The sequence below is a fragment of the Sinohyriopsis cumingii genome, chromosome 11, assembly GCF_028554795.1.
Source record: "Sinohyriopsis cumingii isolate HCF-2022 chromosome 11, ASM2855479v2, whole genome shotgun sequence".
NCBI classification, from domain to species: Eukaryota; Metazoa; Mollusca; class Bivalvia; order Unionida; family Unionidae; genus Sinohyriopsis; species Sinohyriopsis cumingii.
In genome coordinates, this window is record NC_142971.1 from 45,914,106 (window position 1) to 45,937,522 (window position 23,417).

Sequence of the window (23,417 nt, forward strand, 5' to 3'; positions counted from 1 at the left end):
TATATATATATATATATATATATATATATATATATATATGTATACTCTCTCTTATCAATCATGTCCAAGTGCAAGCAACGTTGACCCAGATCAGTGGGGATGTATGCAGCATATTATGCCTGCAGATCATGGTCTTTGTTCTGCTGATTACCTCTTACAGACTGCACAGACCCAGATCTGCTGGCACATTATTATGCCAGATCAGATCTGTATCTATACAGTTTGCAGTTGGATTCAGTCTTATAAATAAGTATATATATATATATATATATATATATATATATATATATATATATATATATATATATATATATATATATATATATAGTACCCAAAATTTTATAAGAACATTGAGGGATACCTAATTAAGTTGTCAGAAAGTTTTATAATCTGAATATTGACATTTATGAGGAAAAATAAAACTTAGTAGCAGAACCAAAAACTAACATGTTTGCATAAATTTTGAGAACTATCGGTTGTTGATTAAGTGATTTTAAGTGGTTGATAAACCTTTAACATTTTTAATGCCTAACTTCTGAATAGGATTTGAGTTTTAGTCAATATCATGTGAAATGGAATTTAGATAATGGGGATGACTGCATTAGTTGCTGTAGGGTTGTCTTGTTATGTACACTTGGTTGTAAAAAATTCTTTAGCATGGGTGAGTACATTTTTTAAGCAATCTAAAGAATTGTATTGGTGTCTGATTACCTTGTAAAATGACTTTGAAGTTTGCCTAACTGATAAGTCTGTTTGCCCCTAGTCAGATCTAATTCTCTGATAAGCTGTAGAAAGGGGGAAAAAAGCCTAGAGCATTACATAGAATAATTTCCCACTATTAGCAGAAATGGTGTAATTGGCATATAAGAGAGGATTAGATACATTGTGCTGCTGTCAGAGTTACAACATAATGACAAATGATGGATTAAAAGTTGCAGAGAATAAATTAGTCAAATTGAAATTGATACTTAATTGTTTAACCCAGTTCTTTGAATGTTTTTATATTACATCATTCAGGTTTTGTACTAGTTGCTCAGTCTCTGATGTAACATTTTAGGATTGCTGGATGAAACACTGATCAGTACTGATTAAAAATTTATTACATTGGAAAGGACAAGGCCAAACTGAAGGGACATTTGGTCCTGAATAGGCCAGGTTTTGAAGCTGTTAATTTTATTGCAGGATAAATATTTGATATATTTTGCATAAATAGTAAATTCTTGAAATATGCTATACAATTAACACTGCTGCTTTCCTACAGAAAGTCATCAAATAAGCAGGGCTAAAAAAAATCATACTTGTCAGCTTGTATATATGAGTGGTGATTGTTCATTGGGACAAATGTCATTTTAAGCATGTTCATATTGTGTACAATATTGGGCCAGGCTGACTAAAATATGAGGATTTTAGAAGTTTAAAAATTTACCCTGAAACATAAGATATTATCTACATCAACTTTGTCGATTATGAGAAGGCATTCGACAGCATGGACCTAGAGACACTCTGGAAACTTCTTCGCTACTAAGGCATCCCAAACAAACTGGTGAACCTGATCAAGAACACTTATAACGGAATGTCCTGCAGAGTCGTTCAAGCAGGAAAGCACACAGACAGCTTCCTAGTGTGGACTGGCGTGAGGCAAGGCTGCTTGCTGTTGCCGTTTCTCTTCCTTCTTGCCTACAACTGGATTATGAAGACATCCACTAATGGACGGAGAAATGGGATTCAGTGGACTTTGTGGAGTCAACTTGAGGACTTGGACTTTGCCAGTGACCTAGTGCTCATGTCCTGTAGTCAGCAGCAAATGCAGGACAAGACCGACGTACTGGCAACCACATCAGCACAGGTTGGCCTCAGCATCCACAAAGACAAGACCAAGATCCTCAAGATCAATTATGGCACTAACACCCAAGTCACACTGCAGGGAAGTCCCCTGGATGAGGTGGAGTCCTTCACCTACCTGGGCTGCATCATTAACCAGCAGGGTGATGCAGACGTTAAGGTAACATTTGGAAAGGTAACAATGAAATTTCCTTGACTACCAAGATCAGACTTCAACTCCAATGTGAAGTCAGTCCTACTGTATGAAGCAAAGACCTGGAGAGCCACCAAGTCGACCGTAAAGAGAAGTTCAGACCTTCATCAACATTTGCCTAAGAGGAATTTTCCAGATTTGCTGGCCAGACACCATCAGCAACACCAACCTGTGGCAGAGAACCTCCCAGCTTCTGGTAGAGAACCCTCAAGGCAAGCGGAGAAGGGGCCGACCAAGAAACACCTGGTGACACAACCTTGAGGCAGACATTGCTAAGATGGGCCACACCTGGAGTCAGCTCGAGGGGATGCACAGAACAGAAGCCTCTGGCGATCTTTTGTGGGCGGACTATACCTCGGCAGGGGTGGCAGGCAAAACTGACTGAACTGATAACATATTATCACCTTGATCCACAATGTTAAAAGTCTAATAATAAAATGGGGGATGACACCTCTATAATCACTGTTGAGCTAGTGAAATCTCCTGTCGTTAAGCAAATATTTACATAGGAAAAATTTAATTTTGAGACAGTTTCCTCAGCATTATCATTGCATGGCTACTTGGTACAATTTTTAAATTTTTATCCCATGTAAAACATTTTTATTTTAGAAATAAATTATACATATATTCAGTTGTGCATGTTTTGTTTGTGCATTCATCTGTTCCCTTTTTCCTTTTTGCACAAATAGTAGCTTGAGTTCTCCACCAAATTAACAGGTTTTGTAACTAGCTTGAATTTGCAGCAAGGAAGAAACATCTTGATTTTATGGATTAAAAGGTCAGTGATCAAGGTCACGAGGACATGAAGAAGGCAAACTTTGTAAAAGGATTGCATTTGAAATTAAAAAGACACCTGTTGGGTCAAAAGTCAGTGGTCACCAGTTCATTGTTTCTGTTCATTGCAAAGTTTTTTATTATTATATTTTGACCAGCAATTGGTCAGCTTGGATATGAGACAAGGAAGACAAAGGCCCATTCTGATATCAAAGTTCAGCTATTGAGTTTCTGTACAATATACTCAGATGGCTTGGAAGGTCATAATTACAGGGACTTTCAAGAAGAAAAAGCAGTTTCTACAAAACAACTCTTGAGTCCTGTGTCACAAACTATGACCATATGTAGCTGATGGCTTATGTTTGAGACAGGAAGAGTCCTTATTAACTTTGGGTTCAATAGGTCAAAGATTAAGGTTATCCAGACTGAAAAAAATAGTTTAAAAATTGTCAGGTATATAATATACTGTATTTGGTACTCATTAAACCAGTCTTTAAAAAGTTTCCACATTGCAAGGTGTGTCTGGATTCGCATATTGGATACAGTGAATGGAGTATTAGAGAAGTTTCAAGTTCGATTCTTAGAAGTATAAATTGTGTTCCATCCATAAACGTTTTTATAGCATGGTGGTGGGGGTAGGTAAGGCACTTTTATGTGAGACTTCCAATGATACTTAGAATTTTGCTATAAAAATTTACATTTATTTTTCTTCAGTATCTTTATATTGATTTTTCTTCTCAAATCATAGTTAAAGAAGAACGTTTAATGTGGACTGACATGTTTTTTTTAGTAAACAAAATAAAGAATTAAGATAAAAAATTTAATTTTGTGTAATGGACTTACTACTTTAAATGTTCATGTAAGCATCCATAAATCATAAAGTACTTAATAACATTTATTAGGGAACATAGAAAATACTATAGCTATAATTAAATTCTCACCACCACCAATATACACACTGATTTAATAGAAGGATCTGTTTTAGTGTCATTTGACACTTTGAACCAGATAAACCATAATCACCTTTGTAAGTGCCCCATCCCTTTCCTGATTTATATTTTTCTTTAATTTGAAATAATCAGATGATTGACTTCATTTAATACTTGCGTGATTTATTTAACATAAAATATGCTATTGAAATATGTGTTTATTAGTATATTTCTTTGGACTTCACGCGCTGTCAGATTTTTTTATATATGTGGTATGCGTTTGATTTGATAGGTCTCCCAATCAGAAATTTCTTACAAAGGTGTGGGTAAGAGTGCTTCATAATAGAAGTGGCACATTTTAGCAAAAAGTTTTTTTTTTACTCCAGTTCCAATGTCATAATGATATTTATAATTTCACATGGGAAAATTACATTAATACTTCTTCTCAGCTTGTAATCATATAGAAATAATAATGAAATAAAATGAATCAGATATAACAATGTGTAGATTTAAAGAATAAAATAATACAGATAAAAAGTATTGACAACTTATATTTTTGTATAGTGGATTGGTTACTTTGTACACTTTATCATTAAACGACAAATTATTGCATCAATGTACATGTAAACAGTTAATATAAAAGGCAATAATAATATTATTTATTAGGAAACACAAAAAATAATAGATTTTCTTACCAATACCAATCAAAATGGTGACCAACTCAAATGTTAAGCAACCTAAGGCCAAAAACGCATTTCTGATCGGCCAAATATCCGCATTTTTCATTGCTTAACCTTGCACTTTTTCCCCCCCAAGTAAAGAAAATAATCCCGAAATTGATTTGTGCGTCTAATTGAGACCGTTTAGCCCAGTACTTGAAGTACATTATATATACTAAACATTATTGTATCAGTGCAATACAAAACACATTTTTTGGCCTAGTGTAAATTGTCATATTTGACCAAAAATGCACATTTGCCCAGTATCCCCAGGCTATCATAATTTTTATATTTTAATAGAAAATGCTCAGGCCGTTGACTTAGTTTTCAATGTAAAGGATGTATTTAGCAATGAAATTTTCCTGTCGATTATGCATTTTAAGTAGTAATCTTTAGGATTTTGCACTGATTATTGTTTAACTCCATTGGTTATATTGCTTGGAAACTTCATGTTTTTAATTTTTCATGACCAATCACGGGTACATGTTAAGGGTTATAGTTGTATTTGTTTTTGTTTTTTTGTTTTTCTTTGTGTTAAATTGAGATAGTTATGCTTTGAAACTTACTATTTAATGTGGCATAATGAACAGGCTTAGTTGTCATTGGGGGTTGTGAAAATTAAGCTCAGTTGAGGACATACACCTGCTGCTTTGTGTTTAATTCTGGCAGAATGTGTGATTTGCAATCAATTAATGAAGCAATTAACCATTTAGCTAATGAGGCATGTGGATAATGACTGTCTTTATAAAGACACCAGTTTTGAAGTTAAAAAAGGGAGAGGGGTGCACAGTGGGAGCAGGGGGACAGGCTGTTTGAGAGTGGTAAGGAGCATTGTTTTAGCTGAAACACTAGTTTATACATCTTAAAGTAGGCAGCTGGATTACTGCTCATATATTGCAGAGTCCCAGATAAGCATTGTGTTGATTTGCTTTGTTACTCGTCTATATTTTTGTCAGTTGGGTATTTTAAAATTCATTTGAGTAAAATAAATAAATTTACATGCCAAAATTTTGTTCAGTTGGGTAAAAATCACAAAAAAATGATACATGCTTGTGCTGGGTTAATGCATTCCTTAGTTAAAATCTCTAATATACAATAATTGTGGAATCTGCTGGTTTAGAATGTCCAAAATTGCACTAAATTTTGTTTTCTTGTGATAAAATCACACATTTTTGCATCATCATTTTATGGGTCAGATTGTCAGTGGCACTTAATTACTTGAAAGTACGAAGGGTAGTAACATAAAGTTTGACTGGTTAACGAAATAGTAACAGTTTTGTATAACGATGTAAAGAGCAGAAACTTAAGAACCAGCCTGTTGTTTACATAACATGGAAGAAGACGAAAATGCAAGAATGAAAACGGTTGATAAGTGTGTTATTTGAATAATTGCTTAAATGAGATTCTATTTGCTTTTTGATATGCTTGGTTTTTATTTTAATTGTGTTTTACATATTTTAATTGTGTATTTATACAAATATGTTGCTTGTCTGTAGCTCTGAATATTTCACCTGTTTTTAAAAAATAACTAGCTCTAAAATAAAGTGTTGACTCAATGTACTCTAACACTTCCTGAGTACATGTGCTTGTTACAGTTACATGTATCAGATGTGCCAGGAGAGGGATGTAAGAATGACAGTTTGCCTCATGCATTTGCTTGAAAAAAATGAAATAGCCTTACAAGACCAATACAGCAATGTCATGAAGATTAATAAATGAAAGGGAGAATGGGACAGTCTGGTGCCATTTATAGCAATGACTAACTAGGAAAAGCTGTACATGTCATAATAAGCATTTGCATTACATAGGAAGCATTTTCTTGCAACATTGTGTGCCATATATACTTGCTTATAAGATGAATCCAGCAGCAAACTGCATCGACTTTATCTGCTGTTGCATAATGCACTGGATGATCTGGGTTGGTGCAGTTTGTTAGGAGTAATCAGTAGAACAAACAGATCAGGATCTTTGTCATTTGCAGTTTGATCCGACTAGCAGGTGAGCGTAGATGGTATACTGTCCAGGGTTCTTTTTTGATGGCATTGGAGAAACACACAATAGCCTCATAAAATGTTTTTAAAAAGTGCTTTATTATCATAGGATTAAGAATCAAATTTAACATGAATGAAATATAGCAGAAGTACATATATTTACACAATATTTATTTCCCGAAGCTATGACATAATTTATAAACGACTTATTATTCTTTGAATTTAGATAAACGATGGAATGATGTAAGTTCTGTTTAGTCCAAAATATCAATAACATAAATATTTTAAATTCATCTGTAGCAATTGTAAAGATTGTGTAGAAATAGCTCACTGATTAAAGTTTGTATGCTTTTATCTCTAATTCTGGTAAATAAAACTATTGACATGTATAAATGTAGCAATAAACTGATTACAAATATTGCCATTTAATTTATAATGTAAAACATTCCAATTGCAAGAAATTTATTGTTGGAGAAATATTTCGAATATAAATGAAGGAATAATCCAACACTTTATTGACATGGTTTCAAAATGGGTGAAGTTTGAAGATAATAACTGTGAGTAGAAGAGCAACTAATGGGTAAACATTTAATTCATGAAATTTGTTTCACATAATTTTTTTAATTTTTTTTTCTCTCGGCAATATGGAATAATTAGTATCTGATCCTTAGGTTTTGTACACGAGTATGTGTTTATAAAATTTTCCATTTACTGTTGAAACTGGGGGCCCCGAGTGGCCAAGTGGTCTAAAGCGCTCTCCATTACGGATCACTGCCATCTCACCTGTGTATTTGCCGGTTTGAGTCTTGAATTCAGCCAATGTGGGTATGTGAGAAAGCTTGCTGGTAGCTTCTTGTGGGTCGGTTGTTCTTTCCAGGTTTTTTCTCCGCCATTAATACTGGCCGCCATGTATAGCCAATCGTGTGCTAAAAAATGGCGTTAAACCCCACAACAACAACAACTGTTGAAACCATTATTATTTCTCATGAATTTTTATGAGAAAATCCCCGTTTCTGAATCAGAATTATCTATCTCTGATCTTCATACAAAGGCCAACATGAGGCTAACTGGGGCCTGGGGTGATTTTATTAAGGTTTCATACCAAGGCAAACATGGGGCTAGCTGGATGCTGGGGTGATTCTTTTAAGTCTTCATTCCGACGAGTGATATTATTCAGTTTTTTTGAAGGTGGTGTTTTGATTTTTCAGAATGATCATTAAGAATTTCCTTATGTTAAATAAGTTCTGTGTGTCACACTTTTTTTTACCTGATAGTGGAAATACAGCGTACATAAGTCAGTCATGTGACTGTCAGTGCAAAGACAAAACCAGAGTAAAAGGTCACTCATCAGCATGTGGGCCAAGGCAGGTACAAAAGATAACGATTAATTACCTTGGATTATCTTAATTACCCAAGAATACGTAAAATTTAAGGGTGACAGGGCTTTGAACAAGGTGATTGGATGTTTATTGAACAGATACATTTTAAATTATATTGGGGAAACATTGAAGTATATCCACACTGGTGCATTGCATATTGGTGAGTTCTAGAGTGTTTCAGGCTGAAATGACAGTGTATCAGGACTGATATGATAAAAGTCTCTGGGAAGAACACTGCTGTTAAAAATTAAAACAGTATCCATTGATTATTTTTAAAGAAGAAGAATGTGTATCAGTGAGAAAATTAGGAAATGTTTATTAATATAGCAGGCATTTTTATTACACGGGGAGTTTTCTTGTGAGAGTGTCTCTACTGTCATAAATTACAAAAACTGATTGTAAAAGAAACATTTCTATGGTGTAAGTGATGTGGAGTTTTTATTTTATTCATGATGGGTCTATCTCCAGGTTTCAAAGTGGCTAATGTAATATCCGTGGTTATTTAATTATTAATTCCATGCCAGAATGAGGCTGCCATATGGTGATGTACCATGGAATGGGCGGGTAGTGATAAAGAGTGACAGCATGGATTTTATAAAGAAATTAAATGACAAAAAAAATTATCTTCCTTAAAGACCAGTTGTTTGCTAAAAAGTGGGCTTATTGAATAGTTGTACAACTTTTCTTATTCTTCAGCTGGGAAAGTCAACATTTTTCAATATAGGTGTAAATCCCCTGAACAACCATTTTAAGGTTTGTAATTGCATTGCCTTTTTTTAATAAATAAAATCAAAGCCAGGAATATGTTGGCTTCAGCTCTTAATCCCAAATGTGGCACAGAGAACAATTGAAGTTGCCTTTGTGTTAGTGAACTTTTAATAAGCTTGCTGCATCTGGTCCTTAGGTTAGTGAACTTTAATGAGTTAAATGCTTGTGATCCCAACTGATTGCATTACTGCCCTTTGATCTTAAAATTAGGCGCAAGCAAGGACATGCACATGCCACTTGGTGTTTGATCCTAGTAGAACACAAGTTTACATTCAATTAGGCAAGTGATTCAGGTTTGAAAAGCAATTAAAACAACCAAATTTGTTTAACAAGGCATGTCATGTAGAAAAATGTTTTTGTTTACAGTCACTAATTTTTTCAGATGAAGAATCAGAGAGACATTAAAAATAGGGATCTGGTTGCACCTGTTTTTTTTTGTTCCAGTACACTGATTTTGGGCAGCGTGTTTTATTTGAATGAATGAATATACCTTAAAAATAAAGGTGATCATTTTGCATTGTCCGAAAATGCAGTTCATGTGCAGCTTTATTACAAACATACAGGTGATTTATAACTGTTTTAAGCAGGATAGTATAAGATATGCCATTTATTGAGTTAGCTAAGAACCACTGACCCATGGGAAGCTTCTTGCAAGCTTTCTGACATACTACATTGGTTGCTGTGAGATAGACAAGTGTAAGGGTCCATATAAAGATGTGTAGCAAAAGTGAATCCTGATTACACCCCATCTTGTCCTTGGTTCATTTTAATGTTTGTTTTTTCACTAGAGATGTAGAAAAATCCCAAGCTCTCGTTTGATCAACTTGCATGTTTTGTGATTATCGTCCTATGTGCAGTTGTGCATCAGGGTTTTTTCAGTGTATTCACCGGTAGATGTGTTTGTTTTAAAAATACTTTGTAGTTTTAAATTGGAAGATAAACATATTTTAAATCCTCACTGAAGATGCTCTTTTTGGAGTTGATTTAGTCTGTATTTCAAGTTTGCTTTAATTATGCTGATTTTGTTGTACAGTTAAAAGTATAACATTTCATACAACTGCCCAAATTAGCCAAAATTGTGTGTTTTCCATACGTTTGTCTCAAGTAGATTATGTCATCTTGTTGCTATTCAAGTAAAATTTGTTTTAAACAATCTTCAGTCATATGAACATCATAATAGCCCCTAGAAGACCTTCATAAGTGTCACAATTTGCTGGAATTAAACCAAAATGGCTGAGGAAGATATTTCAATGACTCTGTAATCTAGTGAATAATGGGAACACTGGAATGTCACAATATCACTTCATTTTCCAATTTTCAGCCACTGTAAGGACCTCAGTTTTCAAATTAAAATCTGGGCTTCCTCTATATTCGTTCTCATGCCACTCCAAGCCCCGAAAAGATGTTTATTAAGACTTTTCAAAGAACTCATTAAAATGTTCTTTGTGGCAGCTTTGGCCTGATGACAATAAGCCTTTGCCAACAAACTGAATTGCAGGGTTTAAACACCTCTCACTTTTGTTGCCAAACTCACTCGGCCAAGGTGTGAAAAGAATCCACAAATAATAGGCTCAAGGTGAATGAATAAAAGTGTTCAGATCTACATTTATACAGGTGGCCTCGCCATATTGAGTCTCACTTCAATCACTAATCCTGAGTAGAATTTGATTTTATTCAAAGGGAATTGAAACGTGGCTAGACAGAGTGGCATAGGGAATATTCCCTCCTTTTCGTCTTTAGAAAACCCAACCACTTAAACTCGGTTCTTGGCTGAAGTGGATTTGTTAGCGAAGTTGTATTGTCCAGCTAGGGCACATATTCCTGAGTTTTCCTTCTGTATTTTCTCCATGAAATTGAATCCCCACATCAGGAATATGTAAACTTAATGGCACCAAACATGTACAGGTTTTGCTAATAGTTTTTTGCAAAGTATGTATATCTTAACATCTGTGAATACCCAGATGTCATTTGCCGTCATGGGTTTAGTTTTTGGTCTGAGGAAATTATTGAGCTCAGTAACTGAATTTGATCATGTTCACAGATCATAATTGATGTTGTTGCCAGGTATTTATATTAACTTGAAACATGACAAAGACCTTGTAGACCTATAACCACATAAATGAAAACATTACTTCAGAAATGAAAATGTATAAAGAGTATGTACACTGTAAACATTGGAACCTGTTTGAATTAGTACATGTATAGCGTGTATGCTGAATACATTCATTATCAAAAATGTGAAGCTTGACCTTTTGCTTTTGCTGTTGACATAGTAGGTTGGTCCAATTTTACGGGTAAGGTGAAGGTGTTTTGATGTTAAGTGCAGTTTTTTTATTTGGTATGGTCTACCAAGGTTTGGTTTTGTGGGGTTGAAAGTAATTTTTTTCAGCAAACGGGGATACACCGTTGCCAGTATATCTGGTGCAGGAAGAATCCTGGGAGTAACCACTGACACAGTTGAAGATACTGGCAAGCTTTCTGACATACCCACATTGGTTAAGTGAAAACTCGATCTTGCATGGACAGGGGTTAGTTAGATGAGTGAGTGATTTGTAAAGATGAGCACACTTGGCCGACTGTCGCCTCGCCCCCCTTTTGTATGATTTAGAAACTTTATTTGTTGTTATGAATAACATTTGAAAGATTGAGCCATTGATGTTTTCAGTTTTTATGTTTTCTATAATAAGTACAGTAATTCATCATTATAACCATTCATGCCATGAAGTATACTGCCTTATAGTGCGATAACCTAATAATGGAATACGTGTAGTTCTTCCTCATTACAATATTGGCCATACAAGTCATAGAGCATGATGCCCTGTATGATATCACCTAATAATGAAATACATGTTGTACACCTTCATTAATATTGTCCATGGAAGTCATGGAGCATGATGCCCTGTAGTTACATCACCTAATAAAGAAATACATATTTTACTCTTTCATTATAATATTGTTCATAGAAGTCATAGATTATAGTGCCTTATACTGAAACCACATTATAATGAAATACATGATAAATATAATTCTACTACTAGTTAATGAAATGGGATCCAATATAATAGGAGCTGTTATAATGATGGGTTTTATAGTGAGGGAGTGCTGTGCTGCCAGTCGCAACATTTTTTGAGCATAAATGAACCAAAACATTTCATTGGCAAAAATATTATGACGCAAAAGACTGTTGCAAGATTCATATAATGAATACTTGTACTCCTTCAATAATTTACATTTGGAAACAAACTGAATGACACTGATGTATGTTTTTTCCTTTGGGGTAATCAGCTTATCTTTTTATGCATCTATTTCATGCCATCCCTTTTCAGTAAGCAGCTGTATGTATCTGTTTCATGCCATCCCTTTGCAGTTAGCAGCTGTATGTATCTATTTCATGCCATCCCTATGCATTTAGCAGCTTTATCTATTTCAGGCCATTCTTTGCATTTAGCAGCTTTATCTATTTCAGGCCATTCTTTGCAGTTAGCATCTTTATCTATTTCAGGCCATTCTTTGCAGTTAGCAGCCTATCATATGTCTCAATTTCATGTCATACCCTTCATACTGCAGAATTTATGACACTTTTTAATAATTTGTTACCATCTGCTTTATTTCTTTTTACCTAAAAGTGGAGCCTTCCTGACTTCATTATTGGCACTAATCAGCAGTCCTGATTGTGATTGATTGGGCACAGAAGGAAAGAGCTTGAACATTTATTCTTTTCTTTGATGAAGTTTGAATACTTCTACTGACAACTATATCACTTTTTTGTGTCGTGAGCCTGCTGACAACTATTGCCCTCTCATCTCCATGATAGTGTAGAATCTCTGTTCTTGTCCTGTGATGCACATTGTCAGTGTGAAGCTACAAACCAGTCATTGCAGTTAGGAGGAAGTTTGCAGGTTTGTAACCTTTCACCCCCAAGTTTGACAGTTATTAGTGATCTAGTGATATATGCAGATCCATCACATCAACTTGAGTTGAATATACATTACTGTATTGGTTTAACTCTGTTACCTAGGTAACTTGATTAAGCAGCCTGTCAATGTATTTAGTAAATAATAATAATAATGAGGACTTTGTATAGCACCTAATCTTTAGAAGCTCTAAGTGCTTTACAACATTAGTCACCTTTAAGGTAAAAAAACCTATAATGATATGATTACAAAAACAAACACCATGAAATTAAAAAACGTTAAAAAAACATGCTGAGAATATTTAAGGTAGGAAACATTAGGTCTTTAAGTTTGTTCTTGCAGTCGAAATAAGTGAGTTTTGAGAGCCCTCTTGAATGTGATCACTGTGTCTTTAAAAAAGTTCAGTGGGCAACAAGAATTAACAAGAAAGTAAGAATTAATTTTTCTTAAATTTAGTCTTTAATTATTTGCTAATCTAATTACTCAGTGGATATGTATAAAATGTAGCACAAGTTCATTCAGTGTTACAGTGGGGGTGGGGTGTGTTTACTCAGAAGCTGCAATGGATGATCTCAAAACACATGAGCATAAAATATTATTAAAAACACAGAAAACTTAGACAATGTAGCATCTGTATTAGTTAATCTGGCAAAGTTGACATTTACCTTCATAAAATTTATTGCAATATACTGGGTGTCATCTTGAATATTCAGAATTGGTGGCTTGGCTTAGGAAAGGCACTTTTGAAACCTTTTCACCTCTGCTGTACAGAAAGGTTTTGGATCATATGGACATTTCATGCCTAGTTTTTATAATACTTTTTCCTTGGACATTTCATGTCTGATTTTTATTATGCTTTTTCCATTTTACTTCATACATTACAGAAAGATTTTGATTATTGAATGGGTATCATTTATGAACCAGTTTTAAGGAGTTGTGTTTTTTTAATGTGATTAGAATTCCACACGTTTTTCAGGCATAGATCAACATATATTGATTTTATAAATACTTATATGACAACTTTAAAACAAAGACTTTTATATGTGTAAACAAGACGGGCCTGATCAGGACTCAATGGGTCTGGAGACCAAAAGACAGGGAATTATCAAAGACCTACAGCAGAAAAGTCTGTTGTGCTATGCAGTGAGGTCATGTATATGCTATTATCATGATTTTTAATTAGTCACTGCAATTTTTGAACCATGGAATTTACAAAAAAAGTAACTTAGTTGTTCTTTACTGAAGACAACTAGTTTTAAAACAACTATTAGTTGATGTATTTTCTTGTTTACCAACTTTCACATTACTCAGGGATTGGGCCTAATTGATTTAAGAAAACATTTTCCAAGTTTAGGGCATGGCCATTTAATTTGTATGGGTTGGGGGTGAAAAAATGTCAGGTTCTCTAATACCCAGAAAAAATCCTTGCTCTGATTTATAACTTCTGAAAAGCCTGGTATTTATGTTACTGCTTTTGTGTGGGAAAATATGAACAAGTTTTTCAGATGGAAATACTGCATGACCTTGGGAGTGCAATATATCCATCCGACAAAATGAGTTCATATTTTCCCATACAAATGCAGTAACCTTTTTATTATAGGCTCATTTTTTTATCCTACCTAAGGCTTAATTATATAAACCAAAATACACTACAAGAAACAAAGTAACAATGTATTCCGTATTCCAAAGTAAATACACAACACTGATTCATCATTACACAACATTATTATTGCACATATACCTCTTCCCAGATAAATTTTAAATTTGTCGTGTGCTAGACATAACTTTCAAAAGAAAATGTCATTTTGATCTACTTAAAATTGAAATTTGGAGTCATGTTGTGAATGAATGACTATTGCAACAACTTTTCCATTTGATCTGGAATGAATAGATTCTGGTATTTTTGTTGATTTTACCAAATCTTGTGATTATGGACTTGATTCATCTGTGCCAATTCTATGTGAAATACATCAGATTGAAGCAGCAAGGGAGAAGCGTGTTGACATCTGCAAGTGTGTTTCTGTTCTGTCATTGAATGTTTGAAATCATAATATGAAGTCTTTCAATTGCACTTATCAAAAGTCGCTATGGAATTTAATGTTTATTTCATTTTGAGTGCAGTAAGGAGGATGTAATTGCACTTGGAATATAGTTAAAATTACAGTACAATTTTGAAATGTGTAATCAAGCTTGAGAACCCATGACATGGCTCATGTAATTTAGATTTGCAGAACTAAGAAAGTATATTTTGAGGAGATTTAGTATGTAAAACTGTAAGTATATTTTTTGCCATTCTTATTGCCAGCTAATGAAGACAGTTTATGCCTTATCACTTGCATATTATTTGTAATGACGCAGTCTGCCATCTGTAGCTAGACTAAATCTGAAACATTGTATCAAAAAAGTTAACATGGAATGTGCCAAAGCAGCTGGTATGTGGCAGTCCACGAAATCTCATTTAGTTCATTTAGAAAAAAAATTTAATCAACCAAAACATAAAGCGTCTACTGCGAGAGTGTACATGATTTGTTTACCAAGTAGTTCCTGATACACTATTGGGTACACAAGAGTTCAGTATGAAGTTGAGCGTGAGTGCAGTATCTTAAAGTACTGAACAATTCTGATAATGTAAAGTAGACAGAGAAAAAAAATGAGAATATAATAAATCGATTATATTAGTTGGGAAAAAATTATACAAAATATACCTGCACGGAAGAAAATTGCAGGCCCCCCCCCCCTTAAAATTTTTAAAATTATTCCTTTTCAGCTTATTGCTCCTTGTTTAGTAATGTTTAATTTTGAAAACTTATAGATTGATTGGCAATAATTTTTGATGGCTTTTTATTTGCCCGAAACAGTATTGAAATACTTTTCTTGTTCCTGAAGTTAAATAGCCATTTTGTATACATTAATCTAGGGCCAAATGGAATTTTTGAATGGCCCTTTATTACCCCAGTTTGTTTCACAAGTTTGGATTAGTATTTGTTAAATTTCTTTTGTACTATATCAATGGGAGCACATTTCTCTTGTAAGTGTGCAAACAGTTGCTTTGCTGTCACTGGCATTAGGGTTTGTAGTTTATGCTTCATGGGTCAAATTTTGTTTGTATTTCACCTTATTTGATTGAAGGGTAAATATTGTGTAGCTGGGACAATTTTCTTGCTTTGTTTGCTTCATTATGAATTTCCAAAGTTGGGGTGGCTATTTGAAAGGTCATAGGTCTGGGAGGCTACTCCAAATGTAAGTTAATTAGCCTAGTTTGTCCAAAAAATGCTGAATACTTTTCAGGGCACACTTTAGTATGAACTACCGGTAAAAGCAATGAAATGAATCTAAAACTTTTCTGCTTTTCAGGTCTAATATACATGTGTTGGAACACCTGTGTTTTGTTGGCTTTTTAACTGGCTATGGTTCAAGCATGCACAGGGTATACATTTGAACATATCCAGGTGTTGAGTTGCATTAAGGGGTACACAGTGGGGGACCTTTGTGCACTATATGAGGAAAATTTAGAGTGCATTGCATGGAACACTTAAAAAAATTGCATTGTTATGCATATACCATTTTAAAGAAGATATTCTGGAAAATTCAACCTTTTGCGCCTCCCCTCAAATTATATCTACGATTGTCACTTGATACATTTAGTTTGAATAATGTATTGTCAACTAGAGGAGGTTATCTTGGATTGTTCAGGACAAATGTTCATTTAAGAATAGCAACACCAAAGGATCACATTAGGCTTTTTAAAGCATTTGTCTATATGGCATAGTATAGATTCTTCCTCCTGTAGTCATAATCTGATGTTATCACAAATTTTCCTTTTCCTTTCTAAATATACCATCTCCAACTATATTTCCTAATTTCTATCAGGTCCACTAGTTTTAGGGGTCATAGACCAAGTCCAGGTAGCTCTAGGATACTCCCTTATTAGTCAAGTCAAACTGCAAACAACAAAGATCCTAATTTGTCATAGCATATCGATAAAGGTCTGTGGTGTTTGTTCTAATGATTACTCCTAGCAAACTGCACAGACCCAGATCTGGCGGCACATTATGCAATTGCAGATTTGGTTTGCACAGTTTACATTTGGACTCATAAGCGAGTAAATAGGGTACCTTATTATCATGATCCAACTAAAGGAGGTTTGTTAAAAAAAGTTCATATTCAAGATAGAAAAGAGATATATATCACACATACAGACAAGTCAGGTCAAACAGCAAATAACACAGAGACTTTTTTGCCATCACAGAGTGTATCAGCATATCAGGGTCCATGCTATTTGTTCTGCAGATTACTACTGGCAAAATGCATTTACCTGGATTTGCATTATGTGATAGCAGATCATGGTCTGTGCAGTTGGCAGTTGGACTTGTAAGGAATTATACACACAAATCAAACAATGCTAGTAAGTAATTAAGTTTTATGTGGTTCGTTCCAACAAACATGCTAGAAATAATATGAATTAATTTTTTTTCAGGGGTACAAATTTTCAAGTTTTGTGAAAAATGACATTTTTGTGGGTACTTAAATGCATAAAAGATTGAGGAAGGAGTCGTATTGTTTCCATGGAATGGATCACATCTTCCTGTTTCTTCACACAGATTGTTCATTGTGTCCTGAAATTCACGACTTGTTGCGAACAAGGACAAAATCTCTGACAAATTCCCAATGTCCTAAACATCAGTCTTTTCATGGTTTACACTCTAGTATACAAATTTCCGTTGTGCTTTTTGAAGACAATTGGGGATGAGTTCTCACTGGTTGTGTTGTTGAAGGGTTTAATGCCATTTTCAGCACATGATAGGCTATACGTGGCTGCCAATATTAATGGTGGAGGAAGAACCACCCGGGAAAACCCCCCAGAAAGAACCACCGACCCCCACTGGTTGTGCATTCACAATATCTCCAAAAGAGATTGGGGTCGAAATAGAATGTCTACTGAAGCTCTGGATGCATTTATGAGGCCAGTTTCCAGTCTGTGTGGATACATGATGCCCAAAGGTCCAAGATAAGTCCCATAGGTAAATTTTTGGTGTTGACTCGGGCAGCATGTGAACATGACCTTTTGTACTTTAATGCATTCATATTTTTTTTGGGCAGTCCATGAAATCCCATTAGTTTAATAGCAGCTTGCTCCATTGGCCTAAGTGGTTAGAACATCTGCCTTGATGCAGGCATTTGCAGGTTCAAACCCCGGCTGAGTTATGCCAAAGACTTAATTCAAATGCTACTATCAGATGCCTTGCTTGGCACTCAGCATTAAGATGTTAGTTGTCTGGGTGGGACATGATGCTACATGTCTGCGGCATGATGCTTAGTGCTGGACTTCACACTGTAAGCTACCGCAAGACGTTGCAATATGACTAAAACAATTTAAAGCAGTGTTTAAAATCCAACAAGCACAAGCACCATAATGTAGAATGGTTTTGCAAAGTTTGTGGTAATATATATGAATGTATGTATTAGTGCTTAATAATGGCACAATGAGGGCACTATGGTGCCAGTTAAAAAGTAAAGTTTAAAAAAAAGTAAAAACTATAAATTATACATTGCAAAAGAGTACATATTATTAGTTTGCATTGCAGTCATCTGATATAGAGCATTAGACGTAAAATTAATGCAAGTCCTACATCCTACAAAGAGAAGGAAACCTCAGTTTTCTTGAAATAACCAGCACACCCAAAATCATTGTGTTGGTGTTCATCTCTTTATCTGGGAGGAAGATTTGTCTGTCTCTGCTGAAACAGGGTACAGGTTGAAAAATCCATAATTCCAAAATGTAATGGAAAAGTGTCCATATTTTAGAGCTGTTTTAATTTAGGGTTAAGTTAAAGAATATTACCATATATACTTACTTAGAAGTCAGGTCTAACTACAAACTGCTTAGACCCAGATCTGCTTTTGCATGATGCCTGTGCAGATCTATGTGTTTTTAATGTATGACATCACAGTCATGTATGTGCATTTTCTCAAATATTAATTTTTGTTCCAAAAGTTTTGAAACGTGTAAACTCAAGTTTATTTCCTCCAGATTGTTGAATGCATTGCACCTTAAAGGTCATTAGATACTTCCAGACAAAAATTATTGATTGCTATGGACTTTTTCAGTGGTGGCCAGACACTGAACTGGGTAAAGAAAATGCTGTATATTATAACAAATAACAGTGGTTCTATTATTTTAACATCACATTGCATGACATTCAATCCATATAGTTGAACATTACTTTTTGGCTTATGTATTTTTTATGTATACATAATGACCCTACAAAATAATATGGATCTGTGGTGATAATTAAGTAAATAATTGGCTTTTAATGGTATGTGTAATAAAATTCTAAAAAATGATGCCCATTACTGAAATAGGTACAGAATGCATGTATGACCATTGTGACTTGCACTAGAGTAGTAATCAGTTGAACAAAAATCACATAAACCCTGATCCACAAACATAAAATCTGCAGGTAGATCAGGGTCTGTGTTGTTTGCAGTTGGACCCAACTTGTAAGGGGCTCTATAGATAACTTCTTTTTAACTTCATTTTCATAACTATTAAGTCTGAGAATTTATTCCCATCAAAATTTCCCCAAAAATTTACATTGAATATTCTTCCCATATACCTATTATTAGTTTGCACTGGATGCTATATATAATGTCTTTTAGGCATAAGATTCCTCTCCATGGGATTCAGGTTTCAAACAAGGTGTGTATAATGTTTCCCATCTTGATGTTTTATGGCTAGCCCCAATTCTTGTCCCAGGTAATTCTACATCCTGGGCTTGACTTGCATGTTGTACATTGAAACTAAATCTGACATTTTTCAGTTGGAAATTATTCAGGATATTTTTCAATTACACATGCCCTGTTTTTTTCTGACCAGGCGGCTTGTAATACAAATTTATAGTCCATACTTTCTACTTTTTTAAGTTGTTTTTTAACTGTAACTTGTATTCAGTGGCATGATTTGTCTCTCACTCCCCTGTGATCTTATTTTACTGAAAAGTCTTAGGTAACACAAAGAGGAAGAAAATAGAATTATGTGGAGCCTTAAACCCATACAGCTTGTTCATGCAAGGCAAAATCTTGTTTTAGAAGTAAGGTTCTTTTACAACATACATTCACTGACCAAGATAATATTAGAACTTGGCAGATTCCTCTTTGCTTTCAAACTGAAGTCTTCAGTTTCCGTGCCATTAAGAATGAATGGGAAAGAAACCATTTCACACTACTGCTAACCAACTGCCCAAGCAACCACCACAACTTTGGGGTATGGGGTGGGTTAGGGTCGGCCTATTGGGGGTCCAAAGTTTTCATCAGGCACTTTTTTTTTTATTGAACTGGGCCCCAGAATGAAACTTTGAAGTGTGGCCTAAAATACCTTTGCTATACCTGTGCTGCAGACTCTTCTGTTGATGATTTAGATGAAATTTAAATCATTGTTCTGGCCTCATATTCTTTGAAGTTTTTGAGTACTAAACTGTAGATCAAGCTCAGAGTATGTTTTTTTGTTTTTTAAAAGATATTGTTTGACTTCATTAAGAATCAGAGTTCAAGATAAGAATTTATTTAATTAGGTATTTTACTCCCTTTATCAGATTGTTGTTGGGTTTTTTAAATTTGAGGGGGTATTTTCAAAACAACAAAATTCAAACATGTGATACCATGTCGATTCCTTATTCATCAAGAGGTTTATCATGCCTTTTGGAATGTGTCAAACAGCTTGTTGACCAAGATTAATTCAGGTTGTTTTGATCATATGGCTGTCTTTGTTCTAGTCTTCTTGCAGTGATCAGGTACTGTCATTTCAAATGTGCAAGGAATAGATGAGACATGCTTTGCATAGTTTATATTAATCAAATGCACCATTATAAAACTTTGCTTATAGCAAATACATAGACAACTCTAGACTAAATGCTAAAAATTAAATTATTTTTACATAATACAAATGCATTTACAAATTTCTTTCATTTATTGTCAGTTTGTGTACAGTATGAAGATCTAAATGTCAGTTATTGAATGGCAAGAATTTCTTGACTCAAAAGACAGCTAAACATGGAGGTTTCTTTCAATAGTTTTCCTTGTAATCTGTATACATACACTCTTCAGAGTTGTGTCACAAAAAATCATTTAGTTTTATTTAATTTACACATCAGTACAAAAGTGAAGTGTACCATCACATAGAATTAGGAACAAGTGAAAATTCTGGATTAAGTGAGAAATAGTGAAAATTTGGGATTAAGTGAGAACAAGTGAAAATTTAGGATTAAGTTGGAAAAAGTGAAAATTTATGATCAAGTGAGAACAAATGAAAATTTAGGTGGCCTGTTGTTGTTGTTGTATGGTTTAATGCCATTTTTCAGCACATGATAGGCTATACATGGCGGCCAGTATTAATGGTGGAGGAAGACCCTAGGAAATCCCCGGAAAGAACCACCAGCCCTCTAGAAGCTACTGGCAAGCTTTCTCACATACCCACATTGGCCGAATCCAAGACTCGAAGCCACTCAGAGGTGAGATGGCAGTGATCCGTAATGGAGAGTGCTTTAGACCACTCGGCCACTTGGGGCCCCTTAGATGGACTGTAGTAATACATCCTGTAAAACACCAGATAAATATGATTTTTAATTGTCATCCAATGACATCTAGTCATGGCTAGGGTGCTGGTATCTTGTAGGAGCATTTTTAAAGAGTAGTGAAGTCTTCAGGGAACACCAACCCTCTTTTCAAGAGGGGTAGGTTTGTGCACACCACTGTTGAATTTACAAGCCTGAATAGAGTGTACATGTTGTCAAAGAAGCACGAAATGATAAATTTCATTGGATGATAAAATTGCCTTACTGATTTTATTAGCTTGACCACCATCTGAGATCATCAAATGATCCTTAATCACTGATGTAATTTCGGCAATAAATATTTTGCATTTACAGCATTGAGTACTTCTGAATGTCATTGTTGACACAGGTTGCTAGAAGTTCCTTGTCAGCTAAAAATAACTGACCAGAATTGATGCAGATGGACATGTATAACAAAAAGAAAAAGAAAAAAAAAATGTCATAAATTTCTGCCCCCCCCCCTTCCATTTTAGTGCTTATGTTAGAAAATTGAGCCTATGAATTGATCTACATTCTGTTCTATATCAAGCAGTACTCCAGTGCTCTTTCTCAACAAATCCTTGTTCATAAATGTGCCTGTTGTTCTGTTTCAGAAGTGTTCATAGTTCTCCTTTTCATTCCATGATATTTCCAAGACCACTTTTAACAAATTATTGAAAGCCATATAAAAATAAAAAGGAAAATGTCCTTCTGGCCACAAATGTGCAAGACATGTGAGATAGCTGTCATTTATTGTATTAATCCCTTACATCTGATTTACAGCAAGTTAACAAGTACACAATTTACCAAACTGAATAAAAGTCAGAACCCATTTAAATATATATATGATACAAATTTTGGGGAATGAAGATAAGTTATAACTAGTAATTGCGAGTAACATAAGTTACAAATGCTTTACTTTGTATAGTATTCATGCATGGTAAAGTAATGTCTATATTTCCTTAGAAGTTGAGTAAAACTGTCAACAAAGATCCTGATCTGCCATTGCATAATGCACCTGCAGATCAGGGTCTTTGTTGTTTGTCCTACTGATTACCCCTAACAAACTGCACAGACTCTGATCTGCTGACACATTATGCGATGGCATATCTGGGTCTTTACAGTTTGCAGCTGAAGTCATCATATAAGTGAGTATCGACTGTACACAGGACAATAAGACAGATGTCATAAATCTAAAACGGATCTGAATACGTTATTCTAACCTAGCATAATGCTAATAAAAAAACAATGCTAGAAAATGATTTTCTGTAATGTTATACAGTCTTTAAAAACAATGCTGATTATCCATAGACTTTGAAAATGATGCCGATTATTACAGAGTTCAAAACTTGCTACATGTAAATAAGATGTAGATTATCTTCATTTTGGAATTAGTCTAAGCGGTACTGACGCTTGTGCTCCATTGATGGATGTTAATGTCATCATGTACAGCAATTTTTTTTGGAAGGAAAAGCTTTCACGTAAAAGATATTTCTGCCTTAATCAAAACAGGAAGTATATGTACATTGTTCCTAACAGTAACTAGTCATCGCCTTCTTCATTGCTTAGCTTCAATGCAATTTTTAGCACCAATGTTTCAGCATACCAGTAAACATTCACTGCTGAATGAAAATGTCTTTTTTTGTGTTGTTACCAAACCAGAACTATAAATTAATCAGAGATTAGTTTTGTAAAAAGAATGAATCTGGACTTGTAATAAAGAATAAGAAACGCAATAAAGTTCTGATAGTTACACCTTACACTGGTGTCTAATGATAAATAAATCTAGCTATATAAAATCAATTTTCACTTTTTTGGTTATTCTTTCGATAGCACATAAAGTGATACTATATCAGCAGTACAAAGCTATAACATATTTAACAAAAATGCTACACCCCAGCCGACCGCTCTCGTGTCCTAGTGGTAGAGTGTCTACTTAGGATGTGGGAGGTCGCTGGTTTGAATACCGGTCATGTCGTGCCATAGACTTTAAAAAATTATACTAATATCACTATAAACTGTCACACTACAGACATAATAATGATATGAATGAAAAATCTTTAAAGCTACGTTAAAAATTTAATCACAAACAAGCACCCAGCGACTTATAACAAGAAAAAAAGAAATGCATCTTCCATATGTCTGCAGGTGCAGATATACATCTTGGACTACAATTATTCAAGTTCCAATTTGCATGAAATGGAAAGACCATAGAGACTGCATGTGTAGCATTTGCAGATCATAATACTCACACTTTTAAAAACCCAACAAAGTTACAGACCAGGTGGTAATACTTCTTGAAGCTTAACATAATGTTTGT

At 34.5% G+C, this 23,417-nt stretch overlaps 1 protein-coding gene across 1 annotated transcript in view; it reads left to right on the forward strand.

The window, feature by feature from the left end:
* LOC149788058 (uncharacterized) overlaps positions 1 to 23,417 on the forward strand; it is a 102,039-nt gene that overhangs the window by 10,590 nt on the left and 68,032 nt on the right. The window lies entirely within an intron of this gene.